A 13,284-nucleotide genomic window follows, 5' to 3' on the forward strand; every position below is an offset into this window, starting at 1 on the left:
GGAACTTGCTCGCTTCGCGCAAACACCCAACTCTGTGCTTCTGCGGAGCCAAACCTCTGGCAGCGGATCTGACTCCCTCCCGCTGCCACAGGGCCCCTCCTGAAGTGGATCACCTAAGGAGAAGCGAGCTAAGCCTGCCCCTCCTGCCCCCGTGCACCTTGCCTACCCACCCCAGCTAATACGCCAGATCCCCAGCAACACAAGCCTGGCAGTGTGCAAGTAGCCCAGACGGGCCACGCCACCCCACAGTGAATCCCGCCCCTAGGAGAGGGGAAGAGAAGGCACACACCAGTCTGACTGTGGCCCCAGCAGTGGGCTGGGGGCAGACATCAGGTCGGACTGCGGCCCGCCCACCAACTCCAGTTATACACCACAGCACAGGGGAAGTGCCCTGCAGGTCCTCACCACTCCAGGGACTATCCAAAATGACCAAACGGAAGAATTCCCCTCAGAAGAATCTCCAGGAAATAACAACAGCTAATGAACTGATCAAAAAGGATTTAAATAATATAACAGAAAGTGAATTTAGAATAATAGTCATAAAATTAATCGCTGGGCTTGAAAACAGTATAGAGGACAGCAGAGAATCTCTTGCCACAGAGATCAAGGGACTAAGGAACAGTCACGAGGAGCTGAAAAGCGCTTTAAACGAAATGCAGAACAAAATGGAAACGACGACGGCTCGGATTGAAGAGGCAGAGGAGAGAATAGGTGAAATAGAAGATAAAGTTATGTAAAAAAGAGGAAGTTGAGAGAGAGATAAAAAAATCCAGGAGTATGAGGGGAAAATTAGAGAACTAAGTGATACACTAAAAAGAAATAATATACGCATAATTGGTATCCCAGAGGAGGAAGAGAGAGGGAAAGGTGCTGAAGGGGTACTTGAAGAAATTATAGCTGAGAACTTCCCTGAACTGGGGAAGGAAAAAGGCATTGAAATCCAAGAGGCACAGAGAACTCCCTTCAGACGTAACTTGAATCGATCTTCTGCATGACATATCATAGTGAAACTGGCAAAATACAAGGATAAAGAGAAAATTCTGAAAGCAGCAAGGGATAAATGTGCCCTCCCATATAAAGGGAGACCTATAAGACTCGTGACTGATCTCTCTTTTGAAACTTGGCAGGCCAGAAAGGATTGGCACGAGATCTTCAGTGTGCTAAACAGAAAAAATATGCAGCCGAGAATCCTTTATCCAGCAAGTCTGTCATTTAGAATAGAAGGAGAGAGAAAGGTCTTCCCAAACAAACAAAAACTGAAGGAATTTGTCACCACTAAACCAGCCCTACAAGAGATCCTAAGGGGAATCCTGTGAGACAAAGTACCAGAGACATCACTACAAGCATAAAACATACAGACATCACAATGACTCTAAACCCGTATCTTTCTATAATAACACTGAATGTAAATGGATTAAATGCGCCAACCAAAAGACATAGGGTATCAGAATGGATAAAAAAACAAGACCCATCTATTTGCTGTCTGCAAGAGACTCATTTTAGACCTGAGGACACCTTTAGATTGAGAGTGAGGGGATGGAGAACTATTTATCATGCTACTGGAAGCCAAAAGAAAGCTGGAGTAGCCATACTTATATCAGACAAACTAGACTTTAAATTAAAGGCTGGAACAAGAGATGAACAAGGGCATTATATAATAATTACAGGGTCTATCCATCAGGAAGAGCTAACAATTATAAATGTCTATGCGCCGAATACCGGAGCCCCCAAATATATAAAACAATTACTCATAAACATAAGCAACCTTATTGATAAGAATGTGGTCATTGCAGGGGACTTTAACACCCCACTTACAGAAATGGATAGATCATCTAGACACACGGTCAATAAAGAAACAAGGGCCCTGAATGATACATTGGATCAGATGGACTTGACAGATATATTTAGAACTCTGCATCCCAAAGCAACAGAATATACTTTCATCTCGAGTGCACATGGAACATTCTCCGAGATAGATCATATACTGGGTCACAAAACAGCCCTTCATAAGTTTACAAGAATTGAAATTATACCATGCATACTTTCAGACCACAATGCTATGAAGCTTGAAATCAACCACAGGAAAAAGTCTGGAAAACCTCCCAAAGCGTGGAGGTTAAAGAACACCCTACTAAAGAATGAGTGGGTCAACCAGGCAATTAGAGAAGAAATTAAAAAATATATGGAAACAAAAGAAAATGAAAATACAACAATCCAAACGCTTTGGGATGCAGCGAAGGCAGTCCTGAGAGGAAAATACATTGCAATCCAGGCCTATCTCAAGATACAAGAAAAATCCCAAATACAAAATCTAACAGCACACCTAAAGGAGATAGAAGCAGAACAGCAAAGGCAGCCTAAACCCAGCAGAAGAAGATAAATAATAAAGATCAGAGCAGAAATAAACAATATTGAATCTAAAAAAACTGTAGAGCAGATCAACGAAACCAAGAGTTGGTTTTTTGAAAAAATAAACCAAATTGACAAACCTCTAGCCAGGCTTCTCAAAAAGAAAAGGGAGATGACCCAAATAGATAAAATCATGAATGAAAATGGAATTATTACAACCAATCCCTCAGAGATACAAACAATTATCAGGGAATACTATGAAAAATTATATGCCAACAAATTGGACAACCTGGAAGAAATGGACAAATTCCTAAACACCCACGCTCTTCCAAAACTCAATCAGGAGGAAATGGAAAGCTTGAAAAGACCCATAACCAGCGAAGAAATTGAATCGGTTATCAAAAATCTCCCAACAAATAAGAGTCCAGGACCAGATGGCTTCCCAGGGGAGTTCTACCAGATGTTCAAAGCAGAGATAATACCTATCCTTCTCAAGCTATTCCAAGAAATAGAAAGGGAAGAAAAACTTCCAGACTCATTCTATGAAGACAGTATTACTTTGATTCCTAAACCAGACAGAGACCCAGTAAAAAAAGAGAACTACAGGCCAATATCCCTGATGAATATGGATGCAAAAATTCTTAATAAGATACTAGCAAATCGAATTCAACGGCATATAAAAAGAATTATTCACCATGATCAAGTGGGATTCATTCCTGGGATGCAGGGCTGGTTCAACATTTGCAAATCAATCAACGTGATACATCACATTAACCAAAAAAAAGAGAAGAACCATATGATCCTGTCAATCGATGCAGAAAAGGCCTTTGACAAAATCCAGCACCCTTTCTTAATAAAAACCCTTGAGAAAGTCGGGATAGAAGGAACATACTTAAAGATCATAAAAGCCATTTATGAAAAGCCCACAGCTAACATCATCCTCAACGGGGAAAAACTGAGAGCTTTTTCCTTGAGATCAGGAACACGACAGGGATGCCCACTTTCACCGCTGTTGTTTAACATAGTGCTGGAAGTTCTAGCATCAGCAATCAGACAACAAAAGGAAATCTAAGGCATCAAAATTGGCAGAGATGAAGTCAATCTTTCGCTTTTTGCAGGTGACATGATATTATACATGGAAAATCCGATAGACTCCACCAAAAGTCTGCTAGAACTGATACATGCATTCAGCAAAGTTGCAGGATACAAAATCAATGTACAGAAATCAGTTGCATTCTTATACACTAACAATGATGCAACAGAAAGACAAATAAAGAAACTGATCCCATTCACAATTGCACCAAGAAGCATAAAATACCTAGGGATAAATCTAACCAAAGATGTACAAGATCTGTATGCTGAAAACTATAGAAAGCTTATGAAGGTAATTGAAGAAGATTTAACGAAATGGAAAGACATTCCCCGCTCATGGATTAGAAGAATAAATATTGTCAAAATGTCAATACTACCCAAAGCTATCTACACATTCAATGCAATCCCAATCAAAATTGCACCAGCATTCTTCTCGAAGCTAGAACAAGCAATCCCAAAATTCATATGGAACCACAAAAGGCCCCGAATAGCCAAAGTAATTTTGAAGAAGAAGACCAAAGCAGGAGGCATCGCAATCCCAGACTTTAGCCTCTACTACAAAGCTGTAATCATCAAGACAGCATGGTATTGGCACAAAAACAGACACATAGACCAATGGAATAGAATAGAAACCCCAGAACTAGACCCACAAACGTATGGCCAACTCATCTTTGACAAAGCAGGAAAGAACATCCAATGGAAAAAAGAGTCTCTTTAACAAATGGTGCTGGGAGAACTGGACAGCAACATGCAGAAGGTTGAAACTAGACCACTTTCTCACACCATTCACAAAAACAAACTCAAAATGGATAAAGGACCTGAATGTGAGACAGGAAACCATCAAAACCTTAGAGGAGAAAGCAGGAAAAGACCTCTCTGACCTCAGCCGTAGCAATCTCTTACTCGACACATCCCCAAAGGCAAGGGAATTAAAAGCATAAGTGAATTACTGGGACCTTATGAAGATAAAAAGCTTCTGCACAGCAAAGGAAACAACCAACAATACTAAAAGGCAACCAGTGGAATGGGAAAAGATATTTGCAAATGACATATCGGACAAAGGGCTAGTATCCAAAATCTATAAAAAGCTCACCAAACTCCACACCCGAAAAACAAATAACCCAGTGAAGAAATGGGCAGAAAACATGAATAGACACTCCTCTAAAGAAGACATCCGGATGGCCAACAGGCACATGAAAAGATGTTCAACGTCGCTCCTTATCAGGGAAATACAAATCAAAACCACACTCAGATATCACCTCACGCCAGTCAGAGTGGCCAAAATGAACAAATCAGGAGACTATAGATGCTGGAGAGGATGTGGAGAAACGGGAACCCTCTTGCACTGTTGGTGGGAATGCAAATTGGTGCAGCCGCTCTGGAAAGCAGTGTGGAGGTTCCTCAGAAAATTAAAAATAGACCTACCTTATGACCCAGCAATAGCACTGCTAGGAATTTATCCAAGGGATACAGGAGTACTGATGCATAGGGGCACTTGTACCCCAATGTTTATAGCAGCATTCTCAACAATAGCCAAATTATGGAAAGAGCCTAAATGTCCATCAACTGATGAATGGATAAAGAAATTGTGGTTTATATACACAATGGAATACTACGTGGCAATGAGAAAGAATGAAATATGGCCTTTGGTAGCAACGTGGATGGAACTGGAGAGTGTGATGCTAAGTGAAATAAGCCATACAGAGAAAGACAGATACCATATGGTTTCACTCTTATGTGGATCCTGAGAAACTTAACAGAAACCCATGGGGGAGGGGAAGGAAAAAAAAAAAAAGAGGTTAGAGTGGGAGAGATCCAAAGCATAAGAGACTGTTAAAAACTGAGAACAAACTGAGGGTTGATGGGGGGTGGGAGGGAGGGGAGGGTGGGTGATGGGTATTGAGGAGGGCACCTTTTGGGATGAGCACTGGGTGTTGTATGGAAACCAATTTGACAATAAATTTCATATATTAAAATAAATAAATAAATAAATGAGCAACCTAAGGCATCAGAAAAGCATAATATCTAAAGATATGAGCCTTATGTAAATGAAAGATCTAATAATAAAAGGCAATACATAAGCAAGTATTGATAATAACTGAATTCTATAAAAATTCAGTAAAGGGGGAAATCAAATGAGCATTGGAGCCATCAAGATTTCAAAGAGGGTATAGCATTTTAACTGGTCCTTAAATTATTGCTTCCATTAGGAAGAGCAGAGATAAGATAGGAGAATATTCCAGATCAGAGGAGTACTATTAAATATGTATGTATTAGAGACAGGGTAAATTCTGGAGAATAGAGAGCAATGAGATTAGAGAGGTGGCTTGGGACTGGATTGTAGAGGGTGGAAAGCCAGCCAGTAGAGTAAAGCCATTGACAGTTTTCAGAGTTCTTTCACATGATCCTTGAGACAGCCCTTGAGATAGGGCAGAGATCATTACTTACAGTTTGGAGTTGAAAGAACTGAGACTCAGAGAAGTGATAAAACTTGTTCAGAGTCATATAGCTAGTGCGAAGTAGAACAAGGATTCAAGTTAATCTAACTCTTGATCCAGTATACTCCCCACTATACTTCCCACTATACTGGATGGAGAGTAGCTTGCTGTTAGGATAAAAGCTGGATCCGAGGCATTGGAGATGGGACACCAACGCGAAAGTTGTTGTAATAATCCAGGCATCAAGTGTTAAAGGCCTGGCCTAAGGTGGCAACAAATCAGATGTTCTGGTTATAAAACATACTATACAACAAACTGACAATGCAGTACCCACTGTTTATAAGAGAGAGTAAGAGTAGACAGTCTGAGGTTAGAACACTATAATTATTTTTAACTGGAAATGATCTAAACTACCCCAAAGGAATAAATATTAACAATATAATTCATATAGTGTGTTCGGATTTTTCCAGATGGCTGAAGGCAATGTTTTGGACACAGTTCCTAAGCAAACAACTCTTTATACGTCTATGCATTTTTATGAGCCATTTCTGTCTTGCAAGTTGTTTCCTTCCTCTGTCAATTTCAGTGTTCATTTCTCAGAACTAATTGGTCATATGACTTCTTACCTCATCTAGATTTCCAATGAGAAAGGACTCATGCAAAAAGGTCAAGGAGCTACAGGCCTTGAAGTTTTTCCACACTATTTAGTAAAAGTAATTATTGGTAATTAATTAGTTAATATTTACTAAGGAAATACTAAAAGACGCCATTACCAGACTAATCATAAAGGATCTCTTCATTTGTGTCACTGAGCTGCTCAGAAACTTCCATGGGCTTCCAAGATTGCTCCAACTGATAGGAATCAAATACAAACTCATCAGCCTGGCATTTAAGGCCCTCTCCAATATGACCACCTCCTACATTTATTTGTATTTGTTCCCCACTGCTCATTACTCCTTCAAGATATGTACTCTTTTTAGCCAAAAATAAACCACATGATACATTGGAGGCTCCTGGCTCATTCATGTCCTAGTTAAACACTTAAGTCCTACCTCAAATGCTACTTTCTCTGTGAACCCTTCTTCCTCAATTTTGCCACCAAGAAATACTTTTTCCTTCTTCTAAGCTTCTAAAGTCCCTTATTTTAACTTCTTTTATGGCACTGGGCACTTTGCTCTCTAGGTTAGTGTTATTCGCAGGCTTGTCAGCTCTCTGCCATTGGAATGAACTCTCATCCTAGGACACACTGTGTTTATCTCCATATCCCCTAAAGCTCCAATCATAGTGCCTTGCAATAAGTTGTCCCCCAAGGTCTCTCAAATGTTTACTGAATGAATGAACACAGTGATAAAAGTCCAAATGCTGGTTTATATGTTTATGCAAATGCAATTTAATAATCCTTTGCAGAGTACCTACCATATGACTGGCATTGTGCTAGGCCCTGGGGAGAGTAACACATGTTAAGCAATTCCAAGTCTAATGGGAAGATAGAAAGAGAATTCATTTTTATATGATACGGTCTGTGTCTGTACAGGGGGCTAAGGAAGCACAGCAGAGGATCATCTAAGCCAGCCTAGAGTACAGAGAAGGCTTTGGGAAGAGAGGTGATGACAGGGCTTAGCCTTAAATGATGAGAGTTAAGCAAATATGGCAAGAGAAGGATATTCCAGGCAGAGGAGAAGCTTGGACCAAAACACCAAAGACTGAGAGACTGTGGAACAGCGATTCCATATGGAAACTGTCAGGGGTTGAAGCTGGAGAGGCAAACAAGCCTAGGAGATGTTGGCCTTGGAAGCCTTAGTAAGGGTTCTGGACTCAACCTAGGCTTCATGGAGCCCCTGAACACATTCAAATACACCGAGGAGGAACTCTGGGTATCTCATACATTAGCAGAATAGAAACAGTGCAACAAGTAATCACCTGAAATGCAAATCCTAGTTGATGTTTTTTTTTAACATTCATTATCAAATTAAATTGTTAAAACACACACACACACACACACACACACACACACACACACACCAAAACCTGAAGTGACCATCTTTGTCAAGGAAGGGGTTAAGGTGGGTCTGGTCTCTGTCTTGTGACATGCTTAGTGGTACAGCACAATGGGAGAGGCTCTTGAGTCCTTTCCAGGAACAGGACTCTTCATTTAGAGTACTTTCCCAGTTTTCTCCTCTGTTTACCATCACCTCACTCGCTTCCCAGACCACGGGAATTTTCCCCATACCCTTTCAACATTACACTTCATTAGTAAATGTTGCCAGCAGACATATGATGTTTAAAAATTCTTTACCTTTGATGTAATGTAAAATTATACTGCCAGAGTTAAGTTTTGGGATTACATAAAATTATACATGTACCTTCACTTTCAGAACAAAAGATGTATTCCAAGTTAATCCTAAAGCAAATTTCTGTAAAGTGAACTTGATTTTCCAACATTATTTTATAATTATTTGAGCCATGTTGCCCCAAAAAAGACAAATTTTACCCCATCTAAAAAAGATACAGCTTGCAATAAAATGGTTCCTCATCCCTGACGTGCACTCTATGTTCCAGATACCAGGAAAATACATACCTATCTACCCAAGAGCATGAAAGACCCAACCCACCAACCACAGCAAAAAATACTCTCTAATATTGGACAAGCAGAGAATCTTGATCTGCTAAACAAAACACAGATCCATTTTTTAACTCTGAAAGTGGCTCTTTTTTTTTTTTTTAATTTTTTTAACGTTTATTTATTTTTGAGACAGAGAGAGACAGAGCATGAACGGGGGAGGGGCAGAGAGAGAGGGAGACATAGAATCGGAAGCAGACTCCGGGCTCTGAGCCATCGGCCCAGAGCCCAACGCGGGGCTCGAACTCACGGAGTGTGAGATCGTGACCTGAGCTGAAGTCGGACGCTTAACCGACTGAGCCACCCAGGCGCCCCTGAAAGTGGCTCTTAATGAAGTGGGTTTTCTTATAAAATGCTCAGCCATCAGTTCTTTCATTAATACTAAATTACCTTATTCTAAGTTAAAAATGTCTTTTATTGCACCTACCCTAGTGACTCCACTCCTAGGTTTATACCCAAGAAAAATGATTGCTTTTGTCCACCAACAGATATGGCCAAAAATGTTCATAGAAGCTTTATTCATAATATCCAAAACTTAGAAACAATCCAAATGTCCATCAATGTGGCGCTACCAACACAGTGTTCGTGTTCTCCCAAAATTCCTATGTTGAAGCCCTAATCCCCAATGTGATGGTATTTGGAGGTGTGCCTTTGGGTGGTAATTAGGTCATGAGGATAGAATCCCAATGAGCGGGATTAGTCCCCTAGTAAGAAGAGACACCAGAGAGATGATCTTTCTCCATCATGTGAGGACACAACAAGGTGGCCATCTGCAAGCCAGAAAAAGAGACCTCACCAGATATCAAACCTGCTGGTGCCATGAACTTGGATTTCCCAGCCTCCAGAACTGTGAGAAATAAATGTTTGTTGTTTAAGCCATCTGGTGTACGAAATTTTGTTACAGCAGCCTGAATAGACTAAGACGTGGGAAATGGATAAATTGTGGTGGATCATACATGGGAATGGTATATAGCAACAAAAAAGAACTAATATTATGTATAAAACATAGATGAATCACATGGACATGTTAAAGCAAAGGAAGCCAGGCACAAAATAATACCTAGAATATTATTCTGTTTATATAAAGTCTGAAATCAGGCAAAACTAATCTATGATAATAATGGTCAGAAGAGTTGTTACAAGGGTACCTGGGTGGCTCAGTCGATTAGCATCCAACTTCGGCTCAGGTCATGATCTGGCATTCGTGAATTTGAGCCCCACATCAGGCTCTGTGCTGACAGCTTAAGAGCCTGGAGGCTGCTTTGGATTCTGTTGTTACCTTTGGGAGGTGATGTTGGCTGGGAGGCAAGAGGGAAACTTCAGGGTGGGGTGGAAGGAAGAAATGCTCTTGATCTTAATCTGGGTGGAGGGTGCACATATATAACATTTAACTGAGCTGTACACTTAAGATTTGTGCACTTAACTGTGTGTAAAGAATACTTCAATTCAAGCAAAAAGAAAAAGTTAAGTCTCCATACTGGATTTATTTCTGGTATAGATTATTGGCGATTAGATCAATATTATGCTAATAACAAAATATTCTTCTGTTATCAGGAGTAGAGATAGAGTTATAAATTTGTCGCACGTCTCTGAACACACACACATCGAATCCCAGTGAAAGCAGTTTGGGGCTTCAGATATTATTTAGATGTAAGGCTAACTTACTGGATTTTTCAACTTACAACATTCCAAAATGCTATCTACTTTTCAGGTCCACTTTGATTAGAAATTCAAAAATTTATTAATTATTCTTTTCTACTATAGCATTAGCTTGTCTTCATAAGAGAAATATATATTGAATTTCCCCCCAAATCTTAGTGAAAGAAAGCATTGTAGACTTAAGAAAACACTGGCCTATGAATTAGAAGAGCTAGGTTCTATTTCTGCTCTGCCTTTTACTATGCAAGTCACCTTGGGCTATTCTTTTAAACTAAGATTCCCTTTCCTTATCCATAAAATGTAGATAATACCTTCCCACCCCACCCCACCCCACCCCCCCGGGCTATGGTGAGGATCAAATGAGAGAATGACTGTCAAAGTGCTTTGTACACTTTAAATAAGTGTCAATATCCCAAAGCTAAGTGTTTCATTAGAACTTGTGCCTGGTTGTGGCTAATAGAAAATTTACTTAAATTTCAAAGCTTGTAACCTCAGTCTCACCTGTCTTACATTTCACCAGAGAATTAGGATCAGCAACTGCACTCACATTCTAACATCTCTGAAAAGTTGAAACAATTCCACAATAATGAATACTGAAAATAGATGTGTACAAGGAAGTACAGTGAATAACTGTCTGCCTTGCTTTTCCCAACTATGACTTTTTGGTGTATTTCTAGCTATGTAATATCCATTATATTCAGTTCACACTTCTAGAACTTTGAACTGCTTCTACAACACCCATGCCATAGCTCCCCCTCTCCATCATGAACTTCACAATAACTTCCCCTAAAGGCGGTTCCCATTTCTACTTTCTTCCATCTACTGAGACTATGGTAGCAAAACTTAAAAAACACTCCCTACTCTAGGGGCGCCTGGGTGGTTCAGTCGGTTGAACATCTGACTTCTGCTCAGGTCATGATCTCACGGTTCACGAGTTCAAGCCCCGTGTGGGACTCTGTGCTGACAGCTCAAAGCCTGGAGTCTGCTTTGGATTCTGTGTCAACCTCTCTCTCTGTTCCTCGCCTGCTCACGCTTTCTCCCTGTCTCTCAAAAATAAATAAACATTAAAAAAATTAAAATAAATATTCCCCACTCTGAATTCTTTGTCAGAACTTGGAGTACTCCTTGTCACAGACCCCCAAATAGAAAGTGCCTTTTCTTAAGTGTCACCTTTTGAAGTTTGTTTCTCTGATGACAGGAAGTGATATAGGCCAGAGTTTCCTCAAAATGCTTCCTGTCACCAACTATTCTTTCCAGCTGATCCAGCAGGAAATGTCTGGAGAGTCATGCAGTGTGAGCGAGAGAGGCTTAACAGAAGGAAAAATTAGGGTGATTTTGGTTTCAAGGACCCCAGTGGTTCCTGTTCCTGGAGATTTTGTTCTTAGTCCCACAGTTAAGTTCTCCAAACTAGAACAAACCTACCAATAAACAAACAAAACAGACTATAGAAGGTAAATCTGGAAACTTTCAAGATCCTTGAAAAGCACTCCCTTCAGGCATCAAGTCCCAGTTAAGAAATTTTTCTTGAGCCTTCTGAGCTAGGGAATAAAACCTGATTTTACAAAAGTAGATTGACAGCAACAAGAAGGGCCAACTGACAAGAACACAGACAGAATATAATAAAAAACTAATACAGATTAACACACACACACACAGACTAAATGGCCTGGGACCATTAAATGTGGGGAACAAACATTAAATCACATTTCAATAGGCCTTAGAATACCACTGTATTATAGCAAGCAATAACTGATAGTCATAACAATGATCCTTAATTAATTAAATTATGCCTATAAATGCTGTATAAGAAATCAGAGGACTAAATTGTCTCTAGGTTGGGTTTTTTTTTTTCTTTTTGGAGAATTCTATTCATGACAGAATGTTAAAAGCTTATGGTGCTCAAACAGAGGAAATCATGAGCCATTTTTGAAAACAGGTTACTAAAAATGCCTTTTCCCCAGAAAGAGTTAGGTAACTGAGGTCTTACTCTACTCAGTAAGATGGGATGAAGGCTGGTTGTGTAATAGACACAAGTGTTATTGGGACGTCAGAGAAAGGAGATAAGCATGCGATAGCATAATTAAACAAGGCTTCATGGAGGAGGCAGGGCTCAGGGTTGGGTTTGCTTTGAAGTCTCTCTCCATCCAAAGCCTGGTTCTAGCTTTTTCTATTGCCACCCTTAAGCAATTGTGCCAGGGCCTCCAGTTTAGAGTCACTAAACAGGACTAGTTTAAAGGGAAATATAATGATAGTGAATAAAGACAAAGATGGGATGCAGATCCTGTCCCCCTTTCTATTGCACCATAGGTACATACAAACTAAGGCTTCCATGTCTGAATAAGCAGAGTTCCCGGTATAGGCAGCAATTCTGCCAAGCAGCAAATAATTTGTGGGAACAATGGATGGCACCCCATCCATAGTTCTGCACTTTGAAATTACTGGACAAGCAGGGTTTATCAAAGTATTTTACTTGATAGCCTACTTTTATTTAGTAAACAGAGTGTGCCAATGGGAAACTACAAAACATTACTGAAAGAAATTAAAGATGGCACAAATAAATGGAAAGACACCTGCATTCTCGGATGGAAAGACTTAATGTTGTTAAGATATCCATACTACCCAAAACAATTTACAGAGTCAACACAATCCCTCAAAATCCCAATGGATTTTTTTTCAGAACTAGATAAATTCATAAGGAATCTCAAGGAAGTCTAAATAGCCAAAACAATTTTTTGAGAAAACAAAGTTGGAAGACTCACACTTTCAAAATATATTTCAAAGCTACAGTAATCAAAACAGTATGATACTGGCATCAAGACAAACAAATAGACTAACAGAATAGACTAGAGAGCTGGGAAATAAACCGTTGTGTATATATATGGTCAAATGGTCTTGGACAAGGGTGACAAGACAACTCAATGAGAAAAAGACAGTCTCTTCAACAAATGGTATTGGGAAAACTGGGCATCCACATGCAAAAGAATGAAGTTGGACCCTTATCGTACACCATATACAGAAATTAATTTAAAATGAATTAAAAACCTAAACACAAGATCTAAAAGTATAAAATGCCTAGAAGAAACCATAGAGGAAAAGGTTCATGACATTGGACGTGGCAATGATTTC

General features: G+C 39.8%; 1 protein-coding gene across 3 annotated transcripts in view; it reads right to left on the reverse strand.

The window, feature by feature from the left end:
• Positions 1–13,284, reverse strand: part of ATG4A (autophagy related 4A cysteine peptidase) — a 62,439-nt gene that overhangs the window by 31,194 nt on the left and 17,961 nt on the right. The window contains exon 1 of one of the 3 annotated variants that reach the window (XM_053891279.1): positions 6,653–6,676. The exons of the other annotated variants lie outside the window; for them this stretch is intronic. The gene's annotated coding sequence lies outside the window, so the exon portion shown is untranslated. Of the gene's footprint in view, positions 1–6,652; positions 6,677–13,284 lie in introns of those variants that run through there. 3 annotated transcript variants of the gene reach the window in all.

Source organism: Panthera pardus, unplaced genomic scaffold (assembly GCF_024362965.1).
Source record: "Panthera pardus isolate Hobbes unplaced genomic scaffold, ASM2436296v1 HiC_scaffold_27, whole genome shotgun sequence".
NCBI classification, from domain to species: Eukaryota; Metazoa; Chordata; class Mammalia; order Carnivora; family Felidae; genus Panthera; species Panthera pardus.